The 17,167-nt window shown below is 40.2% G+C and overlaps 1 protein-coding gene across 3 annotated transcripts in view; it reads right to left on the bottom strand.

Annotated features, from left to right (window-relative positions):
• EAF2 (ELL associated factor 2) overlaps positions 1–17,167 on the bottom strand; it is a 118,982-nt gene that overhangs the window by 23,477 nt on the left and 78,338 nt on the right. The window contains exon 1 of one of the 3 annotated variants that reach the window (XM_072613867.1): positions 7,641–7,685. The exons of 1 other annotated variant lie outside the window; for it this stretch is intronic. The gene's annotated coding sequence lies outside the window, so the exon portion shown is untranslated. Of the gene's footprint in view, positions 1–6,237; positions 6,318–7,640; positions 7,686–17,167 lie in introns of those variants that run through there. One more of the 3 variants, XM_072613865.1, reaches the window with a different exon arrangement.

Raw genomic sequence — 17,167 nt, 5'->3', positions numbered from 1 at the left:
TGAAGAAGCATTTACAAAACTTTATTACACTCACGCACATTCCATATTTTTCTTAAGATGAATTTGCCTTCCTCTATAAATTTAGCATCATCCTAAATCTTGAACACTGGCTGCAGCCTCCATATTTTTTAAAGCAGCTTTATAAAAATGGAGAAATTACCCAAAGAACTCCTGAACATACGGAAGTCAGACCATGATTATAATGACTCAACTCTAACTCCAATATGGATTGTAATTCTAGGACATTGCTCAAAAGCTTGTTGCAGGTTAACAGTTATGAATTTTAAAGATGCATTGAATTCTCTGACAAGTTATGTAAAAGGGCAGCTGTAGCAATGACAAGGGGTGTTCCCGTGTTGTTCAACTGTTTCAACCACGTCTGATTTTTGTGAACCCAGGTTTAGGGGTTTTTTCTTGGCAAAGATACTGAACTGGTTTGAGATTTCCTTCTCCAGTACATTTTACAAATGAGGGAACTGAGGCAGACAGGGTTAAGTGATTTGCCCAGGTCACACAGCTAATAAATATCTGAAGCCAGATTTGAAGTCAGGTTATCCTTACTCTTGAATCACTTCTATCTTTTCAAGCACTCTACAAGTATCAGGCATTGCAACCAGTACTGGGACTATATAAAATGTTGAGATTGCTTCATGGGAATCTGATGTAATGTAATAATGATTCCTTTTAATATATTCAGCCAAACAATTTTGGAAGTGCTTCTGAGAAATACACAATAGCAGTATTCAATGTTCCTGAAAAAATTAAAATGTGGTTCAAGAATGATCTTTTTTTAAGATTGTTTCAATATTCATTTCCACAAAATTTTGAGTTTCAAATTTCCTCATCTCTCCCCTCCCTCACCCCAAGAAACAGTGCATTCTGATTATCCCTTCCCTCAAATTCCCTCCCTTCTATCACACTTCTCCCTTCCCTTATGCCCATCTTCTCTCTCTTCTTGTAGGGCAAGATAGATTTCTACGCCCCATTACCTGCATTTCTTATTTCCCAGTTACATGCAAAAACAAATCTCAACATTCATTCCTGAAACTTTGAGTTTCAACTTCTCTCCCTTCCTCCTTCCCCACCCATACCCACTGAGAAGGCAAGCAATTCAATATAGGCTATACATGTGTAGCTATGCAAAAGACTTTCATAATAGTTATGTTTTGAAAGATTAACTATATTTCCCTCCATCCTATCCTGCCTCCCCATTTGTTCTATTTTCTCTTTTGACCTTATTCCTCCCCAAGTGTTTACTTCTAATAACTTCCTCCTCCCATTTGCCCTCCCTTCTATCGTTCCCCCCCACCCCACTTATCCTCTTTTCCCCTACTTTCCTGCAGTGTAAGATAGATTTTCATACCAAATTGAGTGTGCATGTTATTCCTTCCTTAAGCTAAACGTGATGAGAGTAAGCGTCACTTTTTCCCTCTTACCTCCCTTTTTATCCCCTCCAGTGAAAGTTTTTTCTTGCCTGTTTTAGAAGAGATCATTTGCCCCATTCCATTTCTCCCTTTCTCCTCCCAATATATTTCTCTCTAACCCCTTAATTTTATTTTTTCAGATATCATCCCTTCCTATTCAACAAACCCTGTGACCTCTGTCTATATGTATATGTATAATCCCTCCAACTACCCAAATACTGAGAAAAGTTTCAAGAGTTACAAATATTATCTTTCCATGTAGGAATATAAACATTAGTAAACTTTAGTAAGTCCCTTATGATTTCTCTTTTCTATTAACCTTTTCATGCTTCTCTTGATTCTGGTGTTTGAAAGTCAAACTTTTTATTCAGTTCTGATCTTTTCATCAAAAATGCTTGAAACTCCTCTATTTCATTGAATGACCATTTTTTTCCTGAATTGTTATATGCAGCTTTGCTGGATAGGTGATTCTTGGATTTAATCCTAGTTCCTTTGACTTCTGGAATACCATATTCCAAGCCCTTTGATGCCCTAATGTAGAAGCTGCTAGATCTTGTGTTATCTTGATTGTATTTCCACAATACTTGAGTTGTTTCTTTCTGGCTGCTTGCAATATTTTCTCCTTGACCTGGGAAATCTGGAATTTGGCTACAATATTCCTAGGAGTTTTCTTTTAGGGATTTCTTTCAGGAGCTGATTGGTGGACTTTTTCAATATTTATTTTACCCTCTGGTTCTAGATTATAAGAGCAGCTTTCCTTGATAATCTCATGAAAGATGATTTCTAGGCTGTTTTTTTGATCATGCCTTTCAGGTAGCCCCACAATTTTTTAATTGTCTCTCCTGCATCTATTTTGCAGGTCAGTTGTTTTTCCAATGAGATGTTTCACATTATCTGCTATTTTTTCATTCTTTTGGTTTTGTTTTGTGATTTCTTGGTTTCTCATAAAGTCATTAGCTTCCATCTTCTCTGTTCTAATTTTTAAAGAACTATTTTCTTCAGTGAACTTTTGAACCTCCCTTTCCATTTGGCTAATTCAGGTTTTTAAAGCATTCTTCTCCTTATTGGCTTTTTGGATCTCTTTTGCCATTCGGGTTAGTCTATTTTTAAAGGTTTTATTTTCTTCAGAATTTTTTTGGGTCTCCTTTAGCAAACTGTTGACTCGCTTTTCATGATTTTCTTACATCACCCTCATTTCTCTTCCCAGTTCTTCCTTCTCCTCTCTTACTTCATTTTCAAAATACTTTGTGAGCTCTTCCATGGCCTGAGACCACTGTATATTTATTTTGGAGGTTTTGGATGTAGAAGCCTTGACTTTTATGTCTTCCTCTAATGGTATGCTTTTTTCTTCCTCCGCCAAAAGGATGGAAGAAAATACCTGTTCACCAAGAAAGTAAACTTCTATAGTCTTATTTTTTCCCTTTTTGGGGGCATTTTCCCAAATTTGACTTTTTTCCCAAAATTTTTCCCAAATTTTCCCAAAATTGACTTTTGATTCATTTGTCAAGTGGAGGGTACACTCTAGGAACATGTAAGTTCTGAGTTTCTCCAAGGTGGCACAATCAAGGGAGAGGAGTTTACTCCTTTCCTGGCCTGTGCTCTGATCTGGAAGCACCCACAAGCTTTTTTGCCCAGGATCTGAGAATAGGGTTCCCTCTTCACAACTACCTCCTGCTCTACCAGGCCAACACTTTTCCTCACCACAGGACCCCCACTTAGGGCTGAAATCCAGATCAGCCTCTTGATTCCCCCAGGGTCTTTAGCCCGAGGGCTCCAAAAGGAGAAGCTGCTGCAGTAACTTTATCCACCCTGGGGCTGGGCTGGGGCCCAAACCCTGCTTCCTTCTCACCCAGATGAAAGAACTTTCTCACTAACTTTTCAAGCTGTGTTTGGCATTTGTGAGTTGAGAGATCTTGGAACCACAGCTGCTAACCATGATTCCACACCCTTAAGCCTGTTCTAATCCTGTCCCTGCTGTGCTGTGCAGCCAAGGCTGGGCTGCGCTCAGCTTTGAGTACTGTGTAATAGACCTTTCCTGTTGGCCTTCTAGGCTGCCTCTGGCAGGAAATCTCTTTCAGTCTCTCGTCTTCTGGATTCTACTGCTCCAAAATTTGTTTAGAATCATTTTTTACAGATATTTCATTGGCTGTGGCGGGTAGAGCTACAGCAGGTCCATCTTTCTACTCTGCCATCTTGGCTTCCCCCCTCAGAATGATCTTTAATTCCATAGAATATTTAACAAATATTTATTTATTATGGAACAAATATGGGTCAAGGGGTTAAGTGCTTGGGATACAAATACAAAGGATGAAAAAAATCTCTACTCTTTAGAAACTCACTTTCTAATATAGGAGACACCATGTATATCTATATCCATTTTATTTATATTCATATATATATTTATATATATACATGCATACATTTATATATGTATATATACATTATAAAATAGATATATATACATGCATACATTTATATATGTATATATACATTATAAAATAGATATATAGAGAATATAAATAGAACAAAAAATATAAAATATTTAAATACAAGCATAGATTTAGTATGGATCTATGATTTCATTTACATAGTGAACTCCTGGAAAGGAAGCTCTATTAAAACAGATATGAACTTGCCTTGCAACTTAGTCTTAGAAGCCTGGGTCCCTGAGAGGTCATGTGATCTTCCCAGACTCACAGAGATGAGACTTGAACCCAGGTCTTCCTTCAAACCTGGCTCTATATCTACTGTGTAAAATTACCTTTTTTCTGTAACAAACATCAAATATTTGCTGAATAAGTAGCATATATTCAATACTGCCTATTCATAGCATGGAAGAGGTAGAAGAAGAGACTGTGTTCTGAAATGAAAATTGAAGTGTCTGGGATTTCATAAGAACAAGTTATAAGTGATGATGAGAGGATCAAAACATGACTGAACCATGTCAAAACATGACGTGGAAGTGGAGGTCAATGAAAGGAAAAGAGAATTTTTCTGGATGACAAAGACTGGAAGAATAAGAGGTAGGAGTTTCTTAGGCAAAGACTGAAGCACACACCCTTGAGAATACTATGAATTAACAGTTATCTTTCAATTGTCAGAGCATAGGGACTGTTGGGCTCATGGCTAAGGCACAGTTCCTCAGTGAGTCTAGTAGTTAAACGAAGTGATAACTAATACTTACTTTATGACTATGGGCAAATCACTTGAGAGCTTTAGTTTCCCTGTATGGAGTATGGAAGAGACACATTACTTACCCCATCAATATGAGGTAGAAACCTCAAAGTACCAAATAACTATAACGTGTATTCTATGAATCTTGCTTTTCATTTCTACTATAAACACATAAAATTTTACACATCATACTGATAAAGTCACTTGCTCCTACCCAGATTGTTTCTCCTTGTGATGTATAACAGAACAGTTTGCATACTAGTCCTTAAGCATCAGAACCTTTTCATATTTTTAAATTTTTTTTTTTTTTAGTATTAGTATAGAAGGGAAACAGCAGGTATGGAAAGATTAGCAAAATCCACTGCATTGATTCTTACCCAAGTGCTACTGAATGAAACTAGAGAAAATTATGAAACCATGGGTCCCTTACAAATTTAGGTTACTTAACCTAAATGATCCCTCACTGCTGCTAGACATCTTTCCTACCTTTCTAATTAACTCATTATCCCCCTCATCATACCAGTTTTTCCAAATCTTTTCATGCTTTCTCAAAAATCCCATGACTACCCCTGCCTCTACTTACTTAGCTGAGAGTCTGGTCTCATGCTTTTCTGAAAAAAAAAAAAGAGGATATTCACTAAGAACTCCCTCATTTTCCCTCATCTCACATCACCCAAATGATTTCTATTACCATCCTACCTTCACCATCTCTCACATGAAGAAGTGCCTCTTCTCCTTGCCAAGGAGAACTGTACAAGTGATGTCTTTCCATCCTTTCTTCTCCAGCAGACCTTCCCCTTTATCACCTGTACTCTCTCACCTACTTCACCTTCTCTACTGGTTCCTTCCCTACTGCCTACAAACATGCTCATGTCTCCTCCATCCTCAAAAACCCCTCACTTGATCCATCCATTCCCTATATCATCCCAAATCTCTCCCTCCTTTCTGTGCCTAAGCTCCTTGAAAATGCTGGTGCCTCTACTTCCCTTCTTTTCACTCTCTTCTTAGTTTGCTACAGTCTGACGTCATCATTTTACAGAAACTCCTCTCTCCAAAGTCACTAACAACCTCTGAGCTGCCAAATCTAATGGCCTGTTCTCAGACCTCATCCTTCCTGATTTCTCTGCAGTCTCTGGCATTGCTGATCACCCACTCTCTTCTCCTTGATACTCTCTCCTCTAAATTTTGAGGACATTGCTTTCCTGGTTCTCTTCTTCCTCAGCTGACCACTCTTCAGTTTCCTTTGCTGGATCTTCACACCTGTCAACTCTGGGTATGCCCCAGGGCTATACCTGGGCCCTCTTCTCTTATCCCTCTCAGCTCAGCTCCAGGCATTTTCACTGGCCGTTTCCCATGCATGTCCTTCTACAGGACAAGGACCTGTCTGTCCCTCCTCCAAGCCGGCAGCAGCCTCCTCAGCCCCGGACCGGCCAGGCGCCTCCCCTCCCCCTCAGCTCCTCTTCCACGCCTCGGGCTTCCCAGCCCCACTAAATACCTCGGCCCCGCGCGCGGCCGAGCAGGAGGGGGAGGGCGGCCTTTCTGCACAGGAGAAAGGTGGGGGACAGCTGGGAGAAGACTCCGGGGACACGGGCCGGTGGAGAAGGCCAGGTACAGACAGCCCCTTCTTGCCCCCACTCACAACGCACGGTGTGGAAGGCGCTGCGCGGATGCTTCTCGAAACTCTCTCCCAGCTTGAGCACCCGCTCGCGGCTGTCCAAGTACGGCGTTCCGCCCGGCCCATTCATCCTCCTCCGCCCCAGCTAGGCAGCACGCCACCTGCCACCTGGACCCGGAGCCGCAGCCAGCCAGCCAGCCTCTGGCCGCAAGCTCCCAGTCGCAGGCCCAGTCGGAGCGCGGGGCGGAGCCCCGAGCGGGCCAATGGGGAGCCTCGGAGGCGAGGATTGGCTGTTGCTTGACAACCCGAGGAGGTTTGGGGGTGTGGCCGTGGGGGCTTCGAGTGGAGCCGCCGAAGGGTTTTCGGTGTGCGAGCGCTCGCCTCTGCTTTGCGCAGCCGCCGTTCGCCGGTGAAACTGTGGGGCGGAGAGATACGTCATCGGACGCTAAGGTTGGTACCCTCGTTCTGACGTGGGCGACCGCAGCCGCTGCCGCGGGTGGCCGTCTCTCGGCGAAACCCCTCGCGAGGGCGAGGTACCGGCGCCGCCAGTTCTTAAAGGGGGAGGGGAGTGGGGCGCGGAAGGGCGTCGAGAACGACGTGCCCCGAGCCTTCGGCGGAAGGATTTTCGGCTCCCGTCCTGTGAAGGGACCGTTTCCGCCGCGGGGCGTCGTTCCTGGGCTGAGAGACCCGAGACGCCGAACGACGCCTGCGGAGCTTGGGGCGCCACGAGGGTTGGGAGGGCCTTCTCTGCTGCACGCGTGGGGGACCCCGGGTTTGGAGTGGCCCTTCCCACTCAGCGCGAAACTGTCCCCCGAGAGCCCTTGTAGAGCAGGTTCCCGGGGGCTTCGGGTTACCAGGGCGACGCCGATGGCGGAGCTTTGTGTGCTGAGCGTATGCCCCGGGGCACGGGAGGAACAGGCCTTTATTGAACGCCAGGTGTGTGCCGGGCACTGCCGCAGGCCCCCTTCACCCCTGAGGAAGCGGTGCAGTGCCGTGCGCAGGCTCTCCCAGCTCGTGCCCGAGGCGCATTGGAACCCGGCTCTCCGGCTCTCCGGTTCCGAGCCCAGCGCTCGTTCTAGCGCGTTAGCAGCCCACTAGCGCTTTGGGGACCTCCTTCCCTGTCCCTCCTGAAAACTGACAGGTCGGAACTGGTAAAAGTGGTTTCTCTGAACTGTGGACTGTGTTATATGCAGTTTAGTGAGGCGGTGATAAAGTGACTATGTTAGATCTCTGGAGAAAACTGAATGGGGATAGAAAGGAATTTCACCAGTAGATGAAGTTTCCTTATAAGGGCATACCTAATACCAAAGAAAGCAGAGGTCCACTCCAAACAGAGGTGAAAAAATAAATGCAAATGGATAATCTATCATTTCAAAGTTAACTCCTTTGATACAGATCAAGAGAATGGCAAAAAGACTTATACTCACCACGTTGCCATTCATCCTAGTTGTTTGCAGAGTCCATCGAGCGCCCTAGAGAACAGAGATATCTGTTGTGATATATATATATATATATGTATGTATGTATGTATGTATGTATATAGGAAATGGGAGGAAGAAATATAAGAAAGGTATATCCCTGAATTTTTATTAAGAAATCTTTTTTTACCTGCTGATTCAAAAGAGCCCAGAACGTTGGCAGTGGAATATAAAGGAACAATACACGCATCAGTGCCTTCACACCTGAGATGAGCTGTTTCTGTAGGAAGAAGGAAAAAACTGGCACTTTCTGAGCATGCAAAAAATCTACCAACATCTGAAATCCCTCATCAGAAGGATAAAAGGTTAGAAAGCAGTAAGAAAACAGCGTGGGTCAGAGATGACTGAGGGAGTAGGCATAAACCATGAGGATGGATTTAGATGGAGATCAGGAAGAAAATGAGACTCTAGGAAACAGGTGAGTGAATGAGACTACAGAATCTCTCCCAGATCAGTTAGCCCCACATCAGTTAGAGCTCTTCCAAAATAGAGCTTGCTTTCTACATTTGTCTCAAATTGTTTACATCAGGAATTTGGACCAGTGATGTGAAGAAATTAGAGGCATGGAAAATTATGTGACCTGAAGGAGCCCACACTACTAAGAAGCAGCAGAAAATGGCCTCTAGGGACCAAAATCAAAGGAAAGGTGATCAGTCATCTGGTAGTACATGGTCCATACAGCTCCTAAGCAGACAATTCAGTTCTACAATCCTGACTCACTGGATATTTTTCCTCTGCCCAGTCCAGCCAGTGCTCTCTCTTTGGAATTTCACTGGAATGGTTCTTCAGGTGATTTGATATAGCAAACTGGGGAAGAGCCAAGAGAGGATCAGAAAAAGAAAAAAAAAGATGTCTTTTCCCAGCTAAAACCACCCTCAATCCATTTTGCCTCTGAATTTTTTAGACAAATCTAATCACAGAATGCCAGAGCCCTAAGTAACTTTTTTTCACAGTCTCTAGAAAGTACTCTTATCTAGCTGGGATTCACCAAAATTTTTTCATTTTGAAGATGGATAAGCACAACTAGAGTGGCAATCTAAGCTTGGAAATGAAGGCTATGATAAGAACTGACTCACAAAGTCACAGAGTAAAAATATATACCAATGTTTATAGCTCCTTGAGTTAAATGTTTCATGTATTTCTCTCCCCTTTTAAATAGAGAGGATTAAAGATTCATTGACTTACCCAGATACATTTGGAGACTTTAACCCCTATGTTTCCTTCAGGGGGAGGTTTTTTGTACATCTTACTTCCAAGAGCAAACACGACTATAAGTGACACGCAGATAGGGGAGTTAAGCAAACCCTCTATGGAAGGCATTGACTTTAGATCCCTGGAATTTTGGTTAAACATTATTGCATACAAGCATGGAGAAGTGTAAAATCTCATTTGTGATGTGAGGTGTAAGAAAAGAGATGTTAAGCTCATTTTTATCATCCATTATGTGTCTGAGGTTTTGCAGGATCCTGTAGGATGAAGACCATGTGGTTTGCACATGGCGCATATTTATTAAATATCCTTCCATTTGCCATTTCAGTGGGGAACATGAGACCAGGCATATTAGTAAGGATGAACAAAATACTAGGTACTTAATATTGTCAAGATATTAGGAGATACCCTGTTCATCAGAGCTGAGGTCTAGCAAACAAGCTGTGCCCTGAGCTTGGCAAAAAGAAAAATCCTTTGCCCTCACCCTCTGGACAATCTTGCCCTGTGGTAAAATTACATAATTATTGTATTCCTTTGACCAGGACCAGGTGTTCTCTGAACTTAGACAAGCACTGCACAATCTTGGACAAGTTCTATTCTTAAAGCCCTCCTATGAATCAAACTTGTCACATTGTGGCTACTACCCCTCATTGTTAGGGCTATTGCTTACTGTTCAACCACTGCTATAAATATTGAGATCTCTCCACACTGCCTCAGGTCCCCTCCCATGATGACCAGGGGCCACAGCACATGGGTCTAGATCCCCTCCTTGCTTGCAAGCCATTTCCCAGAGTTTGAAATTAAACTTCTGTTTGCTCATGACTCTTCTGTCTCTATCCTGCTTTTTTTTTTGCTCTGGCTATCCACAGGTTAGAGGCTGGTTTGGTCCAGCTGACAATACCAAATTACACAATCACATGAAATTATAATTGTACACCAGGAATTAAAATTTAAGGGCAAGGCTAATTCATTTAAGGTACTGAAAGAATCTTTTGGGTCATTAGACCACCCCCCTCCATAAAAAAAAATTTCGTTCATTGATTCTTTCTCCTTTCTCCCTTCTGTTTTAAAATTTTTGTTTGATAGCAAAAATATCCATGTATCTCAGAAGTGGACATTTTATATGCACATAAAAAAGTTGCCAGTATTAATTGTCTTTTCATTAACTGATAAATTAAAATGAAGTGAGTTTAAAAAAAAAATTCAGTTGGCAAATAAAATGAGGATAAAAAATATAACTGCCAAAGGATCTGTTTTTTAAAAAAGCATCCCAGGGCCTTCAAGGACCTTAATCTGACCCTAGAACTTGGGAGTCTCCAAATTTTTGACATAATTGTTTTTTTTCATAATTGTGATAATCAGTGCTGTTAGTAATTTTTTGTGCCTTGAAATTTTGAACTTCTGTAATGCTTTTTCAAAATTAACAAATGATAAACATAGTAGGATCTTGTTTTCTCAAAACCTTTCAGTCCATTGTGTAGTGCCTGTCACATAATAGGACTTTAATAAATGTTTATTTGTTGATTGACTGTGAAGTTGAGGCCATCTACAAGAATTTTTAAGAATAGGTAGGGTTAGAGCAAAAGGAGCAGAACCAGGAGAACTTTGTGCAAGGCAACGACCACAGTGTGCATGTGTTTTTCCTGGTAGACTTGGATCTTCATAGCAATGCAAGATTGCTATAAAAAAAAAAAAATTTCCCAATGGTCTTCTAAGGCAAAATGCCTTCCACATTCAGAGAAAGAACTATGGAATTCAGTCACAGAATGTAGCAGATCATGTGTGTGTGTGTGTGTGTGTGTGTGTGTGTGTGTGTGTGTGTGATGTTTTGGTTTGTTATATGATTTTTCCTATTTATTTTAGTTCTGCTACACAGCATGACTATAGTGAAAATGTATTCAATAGGAATGTATGTGTAGATCCTATATAGAATTGTATGTTGTCTTTAAGTTTTATGGTAGTGATTGTAGAACATTAAAAATAAATAAAATGAATATATTTTTAAAAAAAAAAGAATAGGTAGGGTTAGAGTGGAGCATGGTGCAGCACAAGCCTCACACCAGAAAACCAGCAGTAGACCTTGGGGGTGAACAAACCAGTGGCAGCAATGGCAGTTTCCAGGTCTCTCAGTCCACAGATGGTTGGAGGTGAGACAGGGCTCCCTTTCCTAGCATCAGGGGTAGGACTCCATTGCATTGCCCATACTTGGATCTGGGTTGCATTCCTGGGTCTCAGGGCAGAGAGGAGCACTAGCACACCAGAGCTTGTGGCTTCCAGGGAGCTGGGACCCAGATCACATTTTAAAGGCAGAAAAGAGTGCTTATGGTCACTCACAGACCAAAGCACAGGCTAGCAAACACATTTTCCCCTAGATTATGCCACCTTGAAAGGACCAAAAACTTACAGGTCCCTAGAATTATCTCTGAAAACAGCTGCATAAAGAATCTGATGCTGATGCTTAGGACAGTGGCTCAAGCATTCTAGAAGAACTCCACTTTAGCACAGAGTTAAAACTTAAGAAGTGGGCTGGAAAAATGAGCAAACAGCAGAAAAGGATCCTGAATATATTACTGACGAGGAAGATCAAGACACAAATTCAGAAGAATACAACAAAGTCAAAACTACCCTATCAGAAGCCTCAAAGAAAAATATGAATTGGTCTCAGGCCATGGAAGAATTCCAAAAGGATTTTTTAAATGATCTAAGACAGAAGAAAAATTGGGAAAAGGAATTAGAGTGATGCAAGAAAATCATGGAGAAAGAGTTAATAACTTGGTAAAGAAGGCATTTAAAAAAACATTGAAGAAAATAACCCCTTAAAAAAATAGAATAAGTCAAATGTAAAAGAGGCACAAAAATCCAATGAAGACAAGAATATTTTGAAAAGCACAATTGGCCAAATGAAAAAAGAGGTACAAAAGCTCATTAAGAAAATACTTTTTGGCTGATTGGAGTGCAGCCCAACATGGGCTGCACTGTGGCAAGGACAGGACTGGAGTGGGCTTCAGGGCAGCAGCTGTGGGTCCCAGATTCCTCAACTCACAAATGCCAAAGATAGCTTCAAAGGTCAGTGAGAAGGCTCTTTCATTTGGGTGAGAAATGGACACAGTGGTCTAGCCCCGGCCCCAGGCAGCGACTGGCAGCTTCCATTGTTGGAGCCCTGGCCTAAAGCGCTGGGAGAATTGAGCAGCTGATCTGGATCTCAGCCCTGAGTGGCTGCCCTGGGGTGAGGAGGAGTACTGGCATGGTGGAGCTGGTAGAGGCTCTGGAGAGGGAATCCTGCTCACAGACCAGAGCGCAGGTCAAGAGAAGAATAAACTCCTCTCCCTTGATTGTGCCACCTTGGAGGAACTGAGAACTTACAGGTCCCCAGAGTATACCCTCTCCTTGACAAAGAACTCAAAAGTCAAGTAACTGGCTGGGAAAATGCCCCCAAAAGGGAAAAAGAATAAGACAATAGAAGGTTACTTTCTTGGTGAGCAGGTATTTTCTTCAATCCTTTCGGGTGAAGAGGAACAATTTGGTCTTCAAAGAAAAACCTAAAGGTCAAGGCTTCTGTGTTCAAAACCTCCAAAATAAATATGCAATGGTCTCAGGCCATGGAAGAGCTCAAAAAAGATTTTGAAAATCAAGGAAGACAGGTGGAGAAAAAATTGGGAAGAGAAATGAGAATGATGCAAGAAAATCATGAAAAGCAAGTCAACAGCTTGCTAAAGGAGACCCCTAAAAATGCTGAAGAAATTAACACCTTTAAAAATAGACTAACTCAAATGGCAAAAGAGGTCCAAAGAGTCAATGAGAAGAATGCTTTAAAGAATAGAATTAGCCAAATGGAAAAGGAGGTTCCAAAGCTCACTAAAGAAAATAGCTATTTAAAAATTAGAATGGAGCAGATGGAAGCTAAAGAAACCAAGAAATTACAAAACAAAACCAAAAGAATGAAAAAGTAGAAGACAATGAAATATCTCATTGGAGAAACAACTGACCTGGAAAGTAGATCCAGGAGAGACAATTTAAAAAATTATGGGCCTACCTGAAATACATGATCAAAAAAAGAACCTAGACACCATCTTTCATCAAAGAAAACTGCCCTGATGTTCTGGAACCAGACAGTAAAAGAAATATTGAAAGAATTCACCTATCACTTCCTGAAAGTGATCCAAAAAGAAAAACTCCTAGGAATATTGTAGCCAAATTTCAGAGTGTCCAGGTCAAGGAGAAAATATTGCAAGCAGCCAGAAACAGTTTGAGTATAGTGGAAATACAATAAGGATAACAAAGGATCTGGCAGCTTCTACATTAAGAGATTGAAGGGCTTGGAATATGATATTCCAGAAGGCAAAGGAGCTAGAATGAAAAGCAAGAATTGCAAAATTTAGTATAATACTTTAAGGGAAAAAATGGTCATTCAATGAAATAGAGGACTTTCAAGCATTCTTGATGAAAGGACCAGAGGTCAATAGAAAATTTGACTTTCAAACACAAGAATCAAGAGAAGCATGACAAGGTAAACAAGAAAGAGAAATCATAAGAGACTTACTTGAACTGTTTACATTCCTACATGGAAAGATAATATTTGTAACTCTTGAAACTTTTCTGAGTATTTGGGTAGTTGGAGGGATTATACACATACACACATACATATATGTATATAAGTTGGAGGGATTATACACATACGCACACATACATGTATATATGTATATAAGTTGGAGGGATTATACACACACACACACATATGTATATATATATAGCCAGAGGGCACAGGATGAGTTGAATAGGAAGGTATGATATCTAAAAAAATAAAATCAAGAGGTGAGAGGAATATATTGGAAGGAGAAAGGGAGAAATGGAATGGGGCAAATTATTTCTCATAAAAGAGGCAAGAAAAAGCTTTTTCAGTGGAGGGGAAAAGGGAGGTGAGAGGGAAAAAGTGAAGCTTATTGTCATCACATTTGGCTTAAGGAGAGAATAATATGCACACTCAAACTCATATGAAAATCTATCTTGCACTACAGGAAAGTGGGGGAGAAGAGGATAAGTAGGGTGTCGGGGATGATAGAAAGGAGGGCAAATGGGAGGAGGGAGTTATTAGAAGTAAACACTTTGGGGGAGGGTCAAGGCCAAAAGAGAAAATAAAATTAATGGGGGGTGGGATAGGATGGAGAGAAATATAGTCTTACACAATATGACCATTATGGAAGTTTTTGCAAAGCTTCACATATATAGCCTATATTGAATTGCTTGCCTTCTCAGTGGGGATAGGTTGGGAGGGAGGAAGGGAGAAAAGTTGGAATTCAAGGTATTAGAAAGGAATGTTGAGAACTGTTTGTGCATATAACTGGGAAATAAGAAATACAGATAATGGGGTATATAAACCTATCTTGCCCTTCAAGAAAAGAGAGAAGATGGGGATAAGGGAAGGGAGGAGTGTGATAGAAGGGAGGGTAGATTGAGGGAAGGGATAATCAGAATGTATGGTGTTTTGGGGTGGGGGAGGGGAGAAATGGGGTGAAAATTTAAAACTCAAAATCTTCTGGAAATAAATGTTGAAAACTAAAAATAAATAAATTGGGAAAAATTCCTTAAAAATTAGAATTTGGTGAATAAATGCTAATGACTCCATGGAACATCAAAAAATAATAAAACAAAATCAAAAGAATGAAAAAGTAGAAGAAAATATGAAATATCTCCTTTGAAAAACAACTGGCCTGGAAAATAGATCGAGGGGAGATCATTCAAGAATTATTGGATTACCTGAAAGTCATGATCAAAAAAGGAGCCTAGATTTCAATTTCAAGAAATTATCAAGGAAAACTACCCTGATATTCTAGAACCATAGGGTAATGTAGAGATAGAAAGAATCTACCAATCACTTCCTGACAAAGATCCCCAAATGAAAATTCCCAGGATTATTATAGCCCAATCCCAGAGCTCCTAGGTCAAGCAGAAAATATTGCAAGCAGCCAAAAAGAAGCAATTCAAATATCATGAAGTCACAGTCAGAATAATACAAGACTTCTCAGCTTCTGCATTAAATTAAATTGTAATGCTTCAAATATGATATTCCAGAAGGCAAAAGACCTAGGATTACAATCAAGAATCACCTACCTACCATAATTGAGTATATTCCCTCGGGGGGGGGGGGGGGAATTATAGATATTCAATGAAATAGAGGACTTCCAAGCATTCCTGATGAAAAGATCAGAGCTGAATAGAAAATTTGAGTTTCAAATAAAAGACCCAAGAAAAATATAAAAATATGGTAAACAGGAAAGAGAAATCATGAGAGATTCAATAAGGTTAAGCTATTTACATTCCTACATGGGAAAATGATACTTATAATAGCTAAAAAGCGTTCTCATTATTAGGGCAGTCAGAAGGAATATACGTAGAGGGCTTGAGTGTGAGTTGAATATGGATAATTATTTTAAAAAGTAAAAGCAAGGCATGAGACAGAGGAATGCACAGGGAGAAGGAGAAAAAGAGAGGTAGAATGGGGTAAATTACCTCATATGAAACAGGTATGAAAGAGCTTTTACAGTGGAGGGGATGATGAAGGAGTTGGAGGATGGTCATCAAAATTAGTTCAAAGAGGGAATAACATACACACTCAGTTGAGTATAAAATTTATCTTACCATACAGAAGAATGGAATGAGAAGGGGATAAGAGAAGGGGAAGGTAGGCTGATAAAAGGAAGGGCAGATTTGGGGAGGTAAAACTTAGAAGTGAAACACTTGATAATGAACAAGGTCAATGGAGAGAGAGAGAGTAGGATAAATGGGGGGGAAATAGAATGGAGGGAATATAGCTAGAAATCATAACTGTGAATAATTTTCTCTGATAAAGACCTCACATCTCAAATATATAGAGAACTGAGTCAAATTTATAGAAAGAAATAAGAACCATTCCTCAACTGATAAATGCTCAAATGATATAAAGAGGCAGTTTTGAGACAAAGTGATCACAGCTATCTAAAGACATGAAAAAAAAATTCTCTAAATCACTACTGATTAGAGAAATGAAAATTAAAACAATTCTGAAGTACCACTCCACACCAGTTAGATTGGCTAATATGATAGAAAAGGAAAATGACAAATGTTAGAAAACATGTGAGAAAATTGAAATACTAATGTACTGTTGGTGAAGTGATATACTAATTCAGCAATTCTCTAAAGTAATTTGGAACTATGCCCAAAGAGCTATGAAACCATGCATACCCTTTGACCAAGCTATACCACTACTAGCTCTGTATCCCAAAGAGATTTAAAAAAATGGAAAAGGAACTGTAATATTCATAGCAGCACTTTTAGTGGTGGCAAGAAATTGGAAAATGAAGGGATGTCTATCAATTGGGGAATAGCTGAACAAGTTGTATATGATTGTGATGGAATACTATTGTGCTATAAGAAATGATGAGCAAGATGCTCTCAGAAAAATCTAGAAAGTCTTACATGAACTGATGCAAAGTGAAAGTGATATCATGTTGCTTGTCTTCTCAATTGATATGGGAGGGTATGGGAGAGAGGGAGTAATTATGAAACTAAGAAAAGTCAATGAATAATTTTAAAAAATTTTAAAATTTTAAAAAGAATGAAATTAGACTGCTGAATAATAAAATGCATTAACAATTATTTTTACCAATAAAAATAAATAAATCAGTTGCTTAGTATTTTCAAAATAGTATACTTTCAACATGTTTTTATTGTATGTTGTCAGTCTGGCTCAACCACTCTTCCTGATTTCATCTTCTGAATTGCCGTTTCTACTTATACAGCACATCTAGTACTATGATGTTAGATGTCCAAAAGGGGTTCCACCATCATTCATTACAAGAATAGTTTGCTATGTAATTGGTGGTTAATCTGTTCCATTTTATCTTTGTCTTCTAATCCTAATTTCACCTATGAATATTCTTGAGAAGATACCATTTGAAGGATTTATGGGAGGATGTAGGAAAGAATCTCATAGGACTATATGAGGAAAAAAAGGTAGATTAATTATGATGTTGAAATTTTCTTCCTGCCCAATTTAAATTCTCTTTACTAGATAGGTAGACGGTGCAGTGGATAAAACACTCAACTTAGGGTTTCAAATCTGGTCTCAGTCACTTATTAGGCCAAGGGCAAGTAACTTAGCCTGTCTGCCTCACTTTCCTCACCTGTAAAATAAGGATGTAATACGTCCAAGGGTTGAGAGGATCAAATAAGATAGTATTTATAAAGTGCTTTGCAAATTTCAAAGTATACTAAACATGATAACTATTATT

The sequence above is a fragment of the Notamacropus eugenii genome, chromosome 5 (assembly GCF_028372415.1).
Source record: "Notamacropus eugenii isolate mMacEug1 chromosome 5, mMacEug1.pri_v2, whole genome shotgun sequence".
NCBI classification, from domain to species: Eukaryota; Metazoa; Chordata; class Mammalia; order Diprotodontia; family Macropodidae; genus Notamacropus; species Notamacropus eugenii.
This window is presented reverse-complemented; position numbering and strand designations above follow the sequence as displayed.